The sequence below is a fragment of the Lathyrus oleraceus genome, chromosome 7, assembly GCF_024323335.1.
Source record: "Lathyrus oleraceus cultivar Zhongwan6 chromosome 7, CAAS_Psat_ZW6_1.0, whole genome shotgun sequence".
NCBI classification, from domain to species: domain Eukaryota; kingdom Viridiplantae; phylum Streptophyta; class Magnoliopsida; order Fabales; family Fabaceae; genus Lathyrus; species Lathyrus oleraceus.
The window spans coordinates 463,958,141-463,969,156 of record NC_066585.1 but is presented as its reverse complement, the minus strand read 5'-3'; the positions used below and the strand labels follow the sequence as shown (position 1 = coordinate 463,969,156).

The following is an 11,016-nucleotide window of genomic DNA, read 5'->3' as shown; positions in this document are numbered from 1 at the left end:
CGGTTATATGCTAGTGTAGTTAACTTTGAATGTGACTGTTATTGTTTTAATGAACATGTATGTTTCTTCTAGCAGGTACAATCACAACTAACCAGTTAATTAAACAACTAATTTGCAACTAACACTAATAGTTTTTTATATTAACAAATTAACAGAGTCCAATTCATAAGAGGGTTCAATTCACATGATCAGGGTCCCGTTACAATTTAATTCCAATAGTATTTTACAGAAATTTAATTTGATTCATCAAGTGTCACTAACATCCATTTCACAACTGCATCAAACAGCTCATGACAGAATAATTAAACTGATTCAAATTAACAATCAACATTTTTTAGCAAAGTTAACAATCCATAGCCAACAATTCGATCGATTCCAGTAATTTCAGATTAATATAATTAACCTATACTAACTCAATTAAGTAATTCACCTGCAAATTTATGTTAGTATAACAATCTAACATTCACACTACCTAATCGATTCAACATAACAGAGCTTCATAACAAACTGACTTGGTTAACTAACTTCCTCAAACAGAAATGCATCTAACTGCTAACAAATTTGAATCTCACTAACCGACTTCTCAATCCCTGGATTCCTAACTGATTCTCGTGCATCTCAATAACTAACTTTAACATTATAACTAACTGGTTAACTTAATCACTAACACCATTACAATTTATAACTGATTTACACAAGGTTGATCTATCCGAGGCGATTCCCGGCGCATGGAATATGATTTCGTGTGCTTGGACCATTCCACTTCTGAACAGGATTCACATATACCTTTACTGATTTGGGCCAAGTCATGACAAGGCTCGTTCCCATTTTCTATCCATACCTCACGCAAGCATATTGCACCCCCTTTCAAGACTCAAACAATAGCATGGTCGTGGGCTTCTTCAGACCCATCGTCCCTTTCAGCGCACCATGCACTTGGACCTACACCCCCTCTATTTCATCAATTAGGGCCCAGTTTCTTTTTTTATATGTCGTTTGTATGTTTAATTAAATTAATTAGCTTAATTAGGTTTTAGAATTAGGAATTAATTATTGTTGATTAGCTTAATTAGGTTTTAGAATTAGGAATTAACTCAAGTTAATTTGACTAATTAGATTTTAGGATTAGTGACTTTAGGTTTGTTAGGATTAATCGTGATTAATTATACTAATTAGAATTTTAATTAGTTTAATTAGAAATTCCATTTTTAGAATAAGTAGAAATTTAGGGCTTAATTAGATTATTTAGAATTTAATTAATTTTAAATCTTAATTAGGCCATATTAGAATGATTAGAACACTTAGGCTTAATTAGTTCTTGGTTAAATGTTGATTTTAGATTCTATCTTCCAAATTAGTTCATTTTTTGGCATATTGACCATTTTGCCCTTAGGACTTAGAAATTCTGATTTTTTTATGTATGATCCCTTAACTTAGTGCTTTAATTAGAATTGTCTGATTTCATTTTCACTGATTAGTTCATTAGGATGTTGTACATAGTTCAACTAATTTCATTTTAATCCCACTGATTAATTTTGATCAACGGACACTTTGGTCAACCAAATCCTTTGTAGCATGCTTTAATCCCCAAGCTTATTCATGTGATCTAAAGACCCTTGATCACTTGATAGGGCAAGTCTATCATGCTTAAGCTATATTCGATATGTTCAATCTCAAGAGCTCAAGACCTCAAGATTCAAATGCAAGATCAAGAATTCAAAGCAAATATCAATCAAGCACAATTAACAAAGTGGACTACTTCTCAAGCACAACAAAGATATCAACACTTGTCAATCATAATTTAGATTGTATGGCACGAGCCTTAAGAAAAAAAGAATAATAAGAGTGGATAATTTCTATCCTTGTCTAGGGTATCCTTAGGTACGGGACGAATGACCTAGTTTCTCAAGGTATTCGCCTTTGTTCATAGACTTTAGCGCAATTCAAATAAAATGATTGTCAAGTATTCTTCTATAATAAGTAGTATTGCATCATCAAGATCAATCATCAGGATCTCCTATCAGCAACTTGTCAATTCTGATTCGAGTTGTACGCCATGAGCCTTAAGTAACAAAGAATGATGAGAGTGTAGAATTCATATCCTTGTCTATGGTATCCTTGGGTACGGGACGAATGACCCAATTGCTCAAGGTATTCGCCTTTGTTCATAGACTTTAGTGCAATCTGAATCATACAATTGACAAGTCTTCTTCAAGCAAGCACCAATCATTCAACACCTCAACAATTAAGCATCATTGCACATCAATCCTTTTTCAACAGTGAAACACCATTACTTTCCTCTTGGATTTAGTACCAGACTCTCCTTATTAATGTGCATACATCTTTTGGGATCATTATCTTAGGGTCACATACCCATTTCTTAATCAATTAACTCATGCATTGCCTATCAGTTCAGACTATGGCATATTTTATTCCTTGCCCGTAAGGTGAAGACTTTGGCATTCAGCCTATGGAGTACATACTCTGGATTTATTTTTTTCCAATAAGGTACATACCTCGGTATCCTGCCTTACAGTTCAAACTATGGCATATTTTATTCCTTTCACATAAGGTGTAGAGCTCGGCATTCAGCCTATGGAGTACAGACTCTGGCTTTACTCTTTTCCTATAAGGTACAGACCTTGGCATCCTGCCTTATAGTTCATATTATGGCATACTTTATTCTTTGCCTATGAGGTATAGACCTTGACATCTTGCCTATACAGTTTAGATTGTGGAATGCTTTGTTCTTTGCCTATAAGGTATAAACCTTGGCACTCTTACCCCGTTGAGTTCAAACTCTAGCAAACAATTGATTGTGCATATAGAGTTCAGACTTTGGCATTCTTTAGTCTTTACCCATAAGGTGCATACCTTGGCATTCATCCTCACAACAACATTGTTGCCCCTGTTATCGATCGAAACGATTTTGAGTTGAAACCCTCATTACTATCAGCCGTCCAACAACATCAATTTACTGGAAATCCTACGGACGACCCTAATGAACATTTGACTAAGTTTGTGCAGTACGCAGACACTGTGAAGGTGAATGGTGTATCTCAAAATGCGATAAGACTACGCCTTTTTCCTTTCTCTCTAAGAGACAGAGCTTGGGCTTGGTTGCAATCCTTGTCATCCAACTCAGTCACTACATGGGAAGAACTGAAGAACGTTTTCTTAGCCTGATATTTTCCGCCAAGCAAAACTGCTATGCTGAGAGCTCAAATCAACGGATTTCAACAAAAAGATGCAGAATCTCTCTACGATGCATGGGAGAGATGCAAAGACATGATGAGGATATGTCCACATCACGGTCTCGAAGACTGGGTGATCATTCACACATTTTACAATGGGCTTCTGTATAACACAAGACTGACAGTAGACGCTGCCACGGGTTGTGCACTTATGGACAAGCCATACAACGAAGCCTATCAACTCATCGAAAACATGGCCCAAAACCATTGCCAATGGGGAGGTGAAAGAACTCCAATAGAAAATTCCCAAACAAAAGGTGGAATGTACGAAATCAGTAGCCTTGACCACGTCCCTGCAAAGGTAGATGCCCTTGTTCAAAAGTTAGACAACTTAACCATACCACCCGCAGCCACCGTGGCTACCGTAACTCCAAACTGCGAGTTATGTGGAATTCCTGAGCACACTGCACCAGAATGTCAGATATTAGCAGGAGTCCCCACTGATCAAGTAAATTATGCACAAGGAAATCCTTATTCGAGTACCTACAACCCAGGTTGGAAAAACCATCCCAACTGTTCGTACAAGAACAACAACGCCCTGTATGCACCTGGCCAAGCACCCGTTGTTCCACCTGGATATCAAAAGTCAGCTACTAATGCTCCTAACATGCCTAGGAAGTCCAAGCTTGAACTAATGATGGAAAGCTTCATAGCTACTGTCATACCCCGATTTTGACCCTGAATTTTTTTATTTTTATTTGGCACTTGGCCTAAAATTCATTTGCATACATTCATTCCCAAATCCATTTTTTTTATTGATAGACATGGGTCATTATCTAGCTTCTTGATCATGGTGTTTTTTTTATTATAAAATGGATTTTTATTATTTGACTTTTTTTAACTTTCAATTTGATTTTAATTTCGAAATTAAGTTTAAATCCAAATTTCAATTTAATCTTAATTATTTATTTTACTAATGATTCAAACTCTAATTGATTTTTATTTCCAAATGAATGTTAGAGTTGATATCAAAGTAATCTTAATGAATTATAGATTAATTTGATTTTTAATTTGGTTTTTGCTGATTTGTTATTATTATTTAAATTGATATTTAGACTAGTCTTGGATTATTCCTAAAAGTCCATATCCATTTTATAATCAAATATCCAATAACCCAACTCTATTTTTTTTAATTCCATATCCAAAACCCATATCCATTTTCATTATCCATTTGGAACCAATTTAAACCATAACCATCCAAATAATTATACATTCCATACAGTCAACTACATTTTCATTCATAACATTCCATACATTCAACTACATTCTCATTCATAACTTTCCATGAAAATCAATAAAGAACCATTTCCACACAATATCCAATAAACCTTCCATTTAAATTCAAAACGCCATACAAAGTCAATTCATCACGTTCCATACAAAATAAAATGCCATAAATGTTCCATTACATTTCTATCCCCTCAACTACAACATATACAACCTAATCCCAAGCTCCTAACCTAACTCTAAACAAGCAAACCTTTCATTTTTTCAATAAAACTCGTTGCCCTACTACAAGCTGAAGCATGGCTCTGCGTTTCCTCAGCAGAACACCACCAACCTGCAGTCACCGCATCAGTTGTTGATAAGCAGAAAGAACTTTTGGTCAATAAAGTTGTTAGAAAGCAAACAAATTCAATTGATGAAACGAGAAGGATATTGAAGAGTCTAAATCTTCTGAGGAAATTTTGTCATAACAATCTGCTGAATCTGTTGTTGTCACTGTTGATAAGGTTACAGTGCTACCCACATCGGCTGTGACCGAGGATTCTGTTTCTGTTGTGACAAATAATGAAGCCAGCACGAGGGAACCCATTAGTCGGTCCAATTCTTTGAAGGATAACCAGAAGAAACCTGAAAAAAGGCCAATGCACCTGTTAACCACAACAAGCTGCTATCAAAACTACCTGCAAAACTTCCATGACAGAAAAACATAGCATAACAGCAGCAAGCCAAATGAAACGTAGGTCGTACCAGCTGCAAAGTGAAACGCGAATGGACGAATTGAGCCAAAGCAATCCAAAACGCGGTAGCGGCACATGAAAAGCAAGTTCACGCCAAATGAACCTCGAAATGAAAAACGCATCCAGCACCTACACTTACGCCGCAAAACCTCGGAACTTGTGGAAGCAATCATACGGGAAGTTGGGCTCCAAGGTGATGCAAGGATGCTTCTTCCGATCGGTGTTAATGACACTGTAATTCCAATATAGGATGATGAAGCTCATGTTGCTATCTTATACCTTTTGAGGAAAACTGGGAAGGTTGATGCTTCAAAGGATCAGGTCTTACATTACCTTTTTAGAAACAAGACTTCACAAGTTTTCTCAGAATCCAAGGGATATCACTCCCTACATCTTCACTGATTCTGATCTAGCAGTGGTTGATGATTTAGGGCAGATTTTTCGTGACCATCCTAATTTTCATATGGCCTTGACCTTCAGGAACAACGAGGGTCAGCCTTTGAATTCAGGACTCATTGCAGCAAGATGTACCCGTCCCGTTTCAATTGTGCCCCTGGTCCATAACCGATCACACCAGCCGTAACCTGCAAAAATTAATCACATTGGTCAAAACCGCACATCAACAAGAAAGCCAGAGATCTGTTGTACAAGGATTATCACAGTGACAAGAAGTTCACTATCAGCACTTACTCACCTACTGGAGTTGCCATAACATCCTCAGGGACAAAGAAGGGTGAACTGTTTTTGGGTGATGTTAATACCCAGTTGAAGAACAAAAACATCACTACTGATATCAAAGTTGACACAAATTCTAATCTTTTCATAACTATCACTGTCAACGAACCTGCTCCTGGCGTGAAGGACCTGGAAAATGCTTTCGTCTATATCCAGAAAATGAATTTGAGAAACTTGAGGACTCTACAATGCCAGAAATTAAGCGTTGCAACCTTGCTAATGTCATTTTGCAGCCTAGGCTTTGGGTGTTGACGACATATTAGGGTTCGATTTCATTGAGAAACCTTCAAGGACAGCTATCATAAAATCATTGGAGCAGCTATCTGATCTTGTTGGATGGCAAATGGCTCGACCTCCCTTGGGTCCTATTCATTCCAAAGCTACCTGTATGAAGAACAGAAAGAGCTCGTTAAACTCGTTGATGCCAAACTTGGTCAAGGTTCAACTTTGTATGCAAAAAAAAGCATTGTATTAAGCATTGGTGCAGACAAAACCGACGAGGTCGAGCTTCGGAATGCGAGGGCAGCTGATTTTCTTGTGGTTTCTTCTCGGAAGGTGGTGGGGAAATGATTACTGCAGAGAAAGAGCAACAAAATCATAGCAACATCAACCAAATCATGATCGAAAAAGCTTTGTAATAATTGAAGTTTTAATTGAAAATTTCACTGCAGTAAAAAAATATAGGTAACTCAGCAAAGCATTAGAATCCAAAATTTCCCAAATTGAGGATAAGGACAAATTCAAAGAGAAAGCAGGAGTTCATAGTACCGGTTCCGGATTGTAGCATAAAACAGGATAAATTTGTTTCTGAGCACACAAAAGCGCTTTTGGAGTTTTTCTCCATTGGAACCTTTGGAAGACCTTTGTAACCCTAATCTGTGAGGATAAAAGAGAAAAAGCGATTCAGAGAGGGAGAATTGAAAAAACCCTAATTGGAGGCGGAAAAAGCTACCAAACACACAAAAAAACCTAAATCCCATAATCAGACCTGGTTTTGAAGAGGCGGAGGAGTGAGTTTTTTAGGCTTCATCGTCTCCGTTTGCTTTCGCCAAAGGTGAGCCTCGTTCTCCTTGTCTCTCCTTAAAAACCTTGAACCCTTGCATTTTAGAGTGAGAGGGATTGTGTGGTACGCGAGAGTTGGAGAGCAGCGGTGAGTGAGAGAGGGGAGTTGAGCGATTGAGAGCGAGGGAAAGATCGTGAGATAGGGAGAGCATTTGAGAGTGTTTTTTTTATGAGTTAGAGTGAGAAAGAGTGAGAACGACGAGTCTGTACATTTTTTCAATGTTTTTTTCTTTAATTTATTCCATAGTCTTTTTTAAAAAACTATTAAATTTATGTTTAGGTTTCCTAAGTTCAGTCAATAAATATTTTACATTTCCCATTTTTATTCTTTTTGAAAAAACCAACGGCCAAGGGGTTGGGATTAATTAGGGTATTCTACAGTTTCTTTTTTTATTTAGTTTTTTATTTTAATCCTATTTTTAGTTTATCTTAGTTTATATATTTAAATTAGTATTAAAATAACAGCTAGTTGGTAAGTGGCCTGGTGGAGAGGAGTGATTGCTAGGTCTTTAGTGTAGTGGGTTCAATACCCCTATGTGTAGCTTCTTCTTTTTTTTTAACATTTTCTTTTATGTTTATGCTTTATTACTCATAGTTTTTTTATTATTGTTTAATAACGCAAATTTGATTTCTTTTAATTTCATCATGCATTCGAAACCATTTGAAAACTATAAAAATCATATTTTTTTCTCGATTTAATATCGAGCCCTTTTTCACACCCTTGTAAGTCGATTGCTTTTTAAGCATCGTCGTCAACCTCACATAGCTTACTCTTGGGCTTTCTTACAATGAGCCGGTTCTCTTGCACTTACACTCATGCATTGCATTATTTGTTGTTTGGGTCCGATTCAATTATTTCATGATTTTTTAATCCCTATTTGACAAAATGTACCCCACTCCCCCGATGTGTAATAATTTGGTACTGTTTTATTTCTTTATTACTTGACTGTTTAGTTAGCTACTAACACAAGAATAAAATTAACAATTTCAAAAATACAAAAAAATGTGACTCGATCCAACGTCGAGCTTTTTCTCAATAAACAAATCAACTCATTTCTCCCTCCTATTCCATCCCATTTCAAAAAAAAACTTCATCAAATGCTTGATCCAACGTCAAGCCATTTTTCATAAATAAAAACTCGAAAAATATTAATTCATAGTTAAGACCTTTTCAATAAGATGGAAGTGGAACGTGGTGTATACCACGCACTCCTGAGACTAGGATTCGAGATGTATATCTCGCCAATCCTAGCTCTCGCCATCATCCAAGTTTATCCACTTTGGTTTTCTCTCAAACACTCATTCAAATTTCTCTTAAACGTCCATCAACGCTTGATCTAGGGTCAAGTCATTTTCACAACAAAAACCAAAATACCTAATTCTTACTTAACACTTTTCAAATAAAGATGGAAATGGAACATGGTGTATACCATGCACTCCTGAGGTTAAGATTCGAGACGTATGCCTCGCCAATCTTAACTCTCGCCATCTTCTAAAATTGTCAATGCGGTTTCGTCAAACCCTTTCTCAATCAAATCTAAGATACCTAAATCTTATTTAACACTTTTTCAATAAAGGTGGAAATGGAACATGGTGTATACCATGCACTCCTGAGGTTAAGATTCGAGACGTATGCCTCGCCAATCTTAACTCTCGCCATCTTCTAAAACTGTCAATGCGGTTTCTTCAAACCCTTTCTCGATCAAATTCCAAAAACACTTAATTCCTATCTTAACTTCTTTCAATAAAGGTGGAAATGGAACATGGTGTATACCGTGCACTCCTGAGGCTAGGATTCGAGATGTATATCTCGCTCATTCAAGTTCTCGTCATCATTCAAAACACCTCCAACCGATCAAACTCTTTTCTCGCCGCCGTGCGATTAATCAAAAATCTTTTTCATAAATGAAAGATATATTGTCTTAAGTGATACAAAACAATGTTTCGGCCACGATTGTTGAGTAGAGATAAATGACGCTTTTCCGAATGTAGATTTATAAATCCGTTCGATGTGTGGTATGCGTTCACTCCTCATCTGTTTTGGGTAAAATAATGTTTTCGTCGATTAATACAGTATGACTTTCGCTAAAATCGACCAACAAACAAACATTTTTCTACCCAGAACTACGTAAGCCTTGATTTCTCTTTTGAGATACGTAGGAGCAGGATTTTTAAATCTTGTCAGGCCCACTAATAAAAAACTTAGGTTTAGTCCTTCGTTAAAAAATCCAAAAACATTTTCCTCTCTTTTACTCTTTCTTTCCCACTTAATAATTAGAAAAGCCTAATATTTTAACTAACACTAATGCACACAACTGACCTAATGGTTCCCGTTGAGTACAACGGACGTGAGGGGTGCTAATACCTTCCCTTTGCGTAATCGACTCCCGAACCCTGATATTGGTTGCGATGACCATATCTTATCCTTTATTTTGTCTTGGGTTTTATCGATATTTCCCCTTTCCTTTTTAGGAATAAATAAAGTTCGGTGGCGACTCTGTTCAGTCCATCATTGCGAGCGTGCGATCGCGCTTCGCTTTGAAGTCGTATCCCCATTTTTTCGAGGTGCGACAGCTATCCAAGCTCAAACAAACAAATACTTCTTGAACCAAAACATACATACTAGTGAGCAACTTAAACAATTATCGAGCAAAGTAGACGCCTTAGCCACCCACATCAAAATGCTTGAAACATAAATTTCACAAGTGGCTCAACAACAAGCATCTACTGCTGCTCCCGCTGGCACATTTCCTGGATAACCACAACCTAATCCAAAAGGACATGCAAATGCCATTATATTGAGAAGTGGAAAAGAATTAGACGGACTCGTAGATCCAAGACTCCAAAATCCTGCCATGTACCAAAAACCTGACAAAACAACAACTGAGAAGGTAAGTGAACCGAAGGAGAAGGAAGATAATACCCAAGAGGCCGAAGAGAAAGAAAAACCTTATGTGCCTCCACCACCTTATAAACCACCCATTCTGTATCCTCAAAGACTCGCAAATTCTAAAACTGCAGGACAATTTAGGAAATTTGTTGAAATTTTGAAGCAACTGAATATTACAATTCCCTTTACAGAAGCCATCACACAAATGCCCTCATATGCCAAATTTCTTAAAGAGATCCTATCCAATAAGAAAAAGATCGAGGATAACGAAACAGTTACACTTACTGCTGAGTGTAGCGCAATAATCCAAAACAACATGCCTCCCAAACTAAAAGACCCAGGTAGTTTCTTCATACCCTATGTCATTGGAAAGTTCGTCATAGACAAATCTCTATGCAACTTAGGAGTCAGCATTAGTGTAATGCCCTCAACCATCTGTAAAAGGCTCAACATGGGAGAACTAAGACCAACCAAGATGTTTGTTCAACTAACTGACCGCTCAATCAAATATCTTGTTGGTATACTAGAGAATGTCTTAGTACGTGTAGGACAATTCTAAATTCCTATAGACTTCATAATCATGGACATCAAAGAAGATGCCACTACACCTATTATATTAGGAAGGCCATTCTTGGCTACCGCCGGAGCCATAATAGACGTGAAAATAGGTAAGCTAACATTCGAAGTTGGAGAAGAAAAGGTTGAATTCATCTTGACACAATTCTTACAAGCGCCAACCATAGATGATACTTGTTATCTACTTGATGTCATAGACAAGTGCGTAAGAGAGATGGAGATGTAAGAAACCACATATTCTGATATAATGAAAATCCAAATCCCTCCAATCTTTGAAGATGGTAATTGGCGTGAACCATACCAAAATGACAGTCTAAGCGAATGCTTAGCACTTACGCCCAACCACATGCCATGCCCGAAGAAACTAAACCTGGAATTAAAAGCACTACCAAAGAACCTAAGATATGAATTCCTAGACATTGAACTCAAAAGACTAGTAATAGTCAACGTGGACTTAGGACATATGGAAACTGAAAAGTTACTAGATGTCTTAAGAAAATATCCAACTACGTTAGGCTACATCATCGCCGACCTA

General features: G+C 37.1%; 1 non-coding gene across 1 annotated transcript; it reads right to left on the bottom strand.

Moving 5' to 3' along the window:
• Positions 1-3,210: 3,210 nt before the first annotated feature.
• On the bottom strand, positions 3,211-3,317 carry LOC127109880 (small nucleolar RNA R71). Its single transcript, XR_007797128.1, has one exon. It is a non-coding gene; the product is annotated as a small nucleolar RNA R71 (small nucleolar RNA).
• Between the last annotated feature and the right edge of the window lie 7,699 nt (positions 3,318-11,016).